The sequence below is a fragment of the Stigmatopora nigra genome, chromosome 8 (assembly GCF_051989575.1).
Source record: "Stigmatopora nigra isolate UIUO_SnigA chromosome 8, RoL_Snig_1.1, whole genome shotgun sequence".
Lineage (NCBI taxonomy): Eukaryota > Metazoa > Chordata > Actinopteri > Syngnathiformes > Syngnathidae > Stigmatopora > Stigmatopora nigra.
Window position 1 is genome coordinate 5,535,347 of NC_135515.1, and position 5,146 is coordinate 5,540,492.

The window sequence follows — 5,146 nt, forward strand, 5'->3', positions numbered from 1 at the left end:
TATGAAGGTCAAAACAAGGGATTTGCATATGTTTCATTCTGTTGGAGCCACATGGTGAACTCAAGGGTTCATCATGAAACTGGTCACACAGAACCCAGTTTATATTGTCTTCTTCATGGCTCAATAGTGTAAAGAATGTTTTGAGCCCTGGACTTAGTGGTTTTATTTGCTGGGATGTGTGGCCTAAACACCAAATGTTTGCTATATTTATAGTTTCAATGTTTAAGAATGTGCTGCAAGAATAATGGGCTTCCTACAGTGAGATTTACATTTTATTTTCCACTTTGGTCTAAATAAGTTCACTTAAAAATGCAAACAAAAGTAATTTTTCAGATGTATTTGCTGGCCTTAACTGTTTTTTTGTTCTTTTCCTTTTGAATACAGGCACAGTGACCTTCACAAAAGCCTAAAGTCAGAATTCTAATTGAAAAACTCTGAAAAATGAGGTCAGTCATCCTAACATTTTGTTTTTCCACCAACTTTTCTCATAAATGGCACCTTTTATATCTACTACATTGTGCCATTCCCCAGCTTCTAATTTCAATCTTCCAACCAATTTATCCTATAGCCTCTCTCCCATTGAGACAAAGTTTAAAGTTAAAAAAAAAAGATGTTGCGTGATGTCACATTACGAGCTATCCTGACACCGTGTCTTATGTCATGAAGAATGGTGTTTAAATTCCAAGACCCCAAGAAGTCTAGAAGGTGTGTAAATATAGAGTCGTCATTGGAAAAAGAAAAAAAAAGTCGAACATGCCAATGTACGTGTCGTCTACAACACAATCCAACAAGAACGATACTCGTTTATGGTGTGTCCTTCCATGTACTTAAAGTAAAACGTATACTTGTAAAAAGTTAAAACACTTGACTGCCCGTGTACACTTTGCACGGCACGTGTGTGTGCGTTTATGTATTCGTGTATGGTCGACACCCTGGCATGTTCGTCTCCCTTCTTTGAGGTCAGCACAGAGCAGTGACGGGACAAGAAAACCCGGATCTTGTTTCAGGGTGGACGAGGCTATAAGAGCCCCAGCGTGGACTCCGCGGTAACATACTAAGCGGAGAATAAGACGAGCAATGTGCCAAACAAATCCCGGGAAGTTTAGAGTCTGAGAACAGCAGAGGATTGGAAAAAAAGTAGACGAAAGCTGCAGCGTCAAGACCAATCAAATTCTTCTTTGAGTCGTCCCAAGTGGGCGCCATGTTAGCCGCCCGGAGCAGCGGAGGTGGGGTCGGGGGACACCAACCTCCCCCGGTGCATCGGGAACACTCGGTGAGCTCGAGCGGAGGGACGAAAGGTCATGGTCACGCCAACTCCACCGATGTCAGGTGTAATACCTACTCTGGAAGGCAGGGGGCGCTTCAGCAAAACAGAGCGGCGTTGCTCAGAGAGATGGAGAGCAATTGGTGTCTGAAAATGTTCGGATTGGGGAAAGAGGAAACGGTCACCCATAAGACGGGGATGCCCTACAGGTGAGTTCCTAATTAATAAGTCATACATTCATTTTATGTCCGCAATTTTTTTTATTTAAAGGCAATATGGGGGATACTGGTTTTATTAAAAGTCAAACTCTTTAGGTTTTCTAGCAATATTTGATTTCTTTAGTTACATTACTGATGCATTTTTTCAGTTTAACTGGTTGCAGAGCATGCACCCAAAATATTATCACACTATGTGTCATAGGTGGAGCTTACTTTAGCTTTTATAGATTATCCAAGTATTTTTGGGCAAGGCTTTCAGTGATGAAAAGTGTTTCCTCTCCAATCCCTTCATTTTATTTGTGAGTGTTGTGTGTCACGTAAGTCCGACCCGACTCAAGATTGTGTCACCTGATCTCGCTCTATTACTAATGGGCAGCATCTGTCCTGCTGAATTTGACTGTGTTGACATGGCCTTACCGCCATGGCGACAAAACGTGGAAGTGGAGAGAGTGTGGGAATGGCACGCCGAGGCTCGCTTTTTTGAGATATAGAGTGATCAAAACCTCGACTTGTGGATTTTACTTCAATGGGCATTATCCTCTCTTTGTTTCTCACTCAGAGAAACCGTGCTCTTGCCCTTCTTCCCACGCTATTATTTCTTGTGGTTAATCTTTCCGTGTCTGGGATGGATTCCTAAATTATGAATTTATTTTGCCTGACTTTTTCATTTTGGAGAGCAGTAATATATTTGAATATTTTCAACAACATTTTTTTGTAGCTCCTCCAGTTAAAACACACAATCAAATAATCACTTTGAGTACATTTTAAACAGGCTACATTGACTCTGGGTACATTTGCACAGCAGTACTTTTACTTGAGTGAAATGTTATATGTAAGATTTCAGTTGGATGACCTTTTTAAATACACTGTAGAGTTAAGCAAAGTACTCTAGTGATGTCTTATATCTAAAATTGACATTGATTCAGCACAAGTGTAAGCTGTGACTCAGAGAATATGATTTGGCTCAAGTTTGTGCAGGCACACCGCTGAGTTGACTGCCAAGATAGAAACGTGCTTCATTTAGCTGGAATTGCTGGAGGTTGTAAATTGCTGAGTGATCAATTTCATGCTATTCAACTTGAAGTTGAACCACCGTCGAGAACTTCATAAAATTTCTCTTTAACTACATGGACATAGAAGGACATGAATTTTGCACTATTCTTTATAAAGACACTGGGAAGTGTTTTAGCATGTTGGGGATTAAGAATTATGGGCCACATTGTGAAAATGGCCTGGGGATTTGGTTTTCTATTGATTGCATATTTTAAATTTTATTCCTAAAAGCCAATGCCTCTCAATTTTTTCGACTCACCACAATAAGAAAGAGTACACATGCAGGCAAACCCCCATCCAAATGTTTTTACCCATTTAGCATTTCTATTTAAAAACTGGGGCAGAATATAACCCTAGTTTTCCCAGGGCTATTTTAGCAGACTAAAAATAGCTTTCTATTGGCTTTAAAATGTAACTGATGGCAATATAATTCCACAAAGCATAGTCTTACAAAATATCTATTTTGTATTATTTAAATGATATTTTTCATAAAATCACTTAACATGAGGGAAAAAAGGAAGTAGATTAAAATAGTTATTTTCCATATTTTTAACAAAGTGCGCAAAATATGATTTTTAATGTGCTCCTCAGTATTAAGTGGGTTTACGTACATCATTAGTGATAATAATGTTGGGCTTAGTGGGAAATGTAGGCCACCACATTGGTCTTAAATAGGAGCAGGACAGTCCCCGAGGGCTGGAAAGTGATCACTGGCTTAATTATTGCTGCCATAGAGCCAGAAGAAATGAAAAAAAAATGTGTTCTCATTTAACTTCACTAAATACTAAGAGGATTTCATGTAATGTGTATCGGATGAGAGACAAGAGTATACACCGTGGACCATCGGCAGCTTTGGTAGTCAACCAAATTATATATGTGATAATTATATGCTGACTGTCGAGTGGTACACTATTGAATTGGGACTAAGTGTGTCTGGAGGTGTTAGGGGCACAGAATAAAAGCTTAATTAATCTCATGGAGGATGACAATGATGTCGAAAAGAAGTTGAGGATCCTTGTATTATTCACATCTGTTTGGTTGCAAAATAAGTTTGATTAGTGAAAACGTTAGTTGTATATTTATATACGGTGCAGGTTTTTTTTTTATAACAGTGAGTTTTTATGTACAACTTATTAGTTTGGCTTATAGGAAGGTGGCAAAAGATGATGGCATTTTATTATGAGTAAAGGAAGGACTACCAGGTGGCAAGATGTTAACCAGATACCTTTTTCACTTAAAAATGAAATACCATGCATATATTTTTGAAATTGCCAATACATAACTGTTTTTAAATGTGTTATTTATTTCCATAATAGAAAAAAAACATTAGATTCGGTTAACTTCTTTTATCCAGTCTAAAATACTGAATACAAAATATATCGCCATGAAATAAACAGTAATAAAATAAGCCCAATCTCCAGAGTCTGCTGGACCATTTGCTCCAAAATCATGGTGTGTAACACAAGTGTCTATTATTATAACTATAAACACAGTCACGTTGCATAAGCTCAGCTGACAATGTTGCTGTAATGTAAGATGAGTTTTTCCACCCTTCCTAGTGGACAATGGACACAGCTGCCTTTTTGCCATTTGCTTCAGACTGACATGACAAAACATGGACACTTTGGGCCCAATTGGGTCATTTTAGACAATAATATTTGACTTATGACTTATTTTGACGGGACAGTAATTTTAAAAAAAAATCCCACTGGCTGCTATGGCAATTAATGGCATAAAAAATGCAATATGTGATCATTTTAACCATTTAAATTCCTTTATTGTATTTTTTTAACAATGGTTATGATAATGACACTTAAATAATTTCGTGTAAAAAAACACGGATTAAAAGAAATGATACTTGTCCCAGGTTCAATAATCTTCTAGGGGAACCAAACATGATGTCATGTTCTATTTCCGATAGTAGTTTAAAGGTCTTTGACTCTATGCCATGTAAATATGAATGCATTAGAGAGACAAATAGGGAGAAAAAGAGAGTGGGAGAGTGAGAGAGAGAACTCACTGAGCTGAGTAGAGGCTTCCCTCATGATATTTTGTGGTTCAATTCATTATAAAAACATTGCCCCCAGACAGTGAGCAAATGTGCAGAACATGCTGTTGGGTGTGAGTGATATTGTGTGTGTGTGTGTGTGTGTGTGTGTGTGTTATCATTGAGCACTTTGTTTACAAAGAGGCAGAAAAATGGGAGGAAAGAAGGATATTGTATGAAAAATTAAGGAAAATCAAGGCATACTTAAAAGGAATAATAAGAGATAAGAGTGAATGATGAATAGACATTGGGGAGCTGGAAAATGGAAGGAATGCTGGAGGAGAGTCAAGGGAAGAGCTCAAGAGTAAGTGGTTGAGAAGGAATACTGAAACACAAAAGAAGGATGATGGAGGAAGTGAGGGTGAGGGAGAATGGATAAGAGGAAGCCGGGAAGAGAAGGGTAAATGGATAGAGAGAGATTGAAAGATGAAAACAAAACAGAGAGTAAAAAAAAAAAGGAGAGGGAGGGAGGGACGGTGGAAAAAATGTCCCAGATTCCCAGACCGTTTAATAGGGAGCAAAACTAAAGTGTGCCTCTATGCAGACTGGCTATGCAGGGGGCAA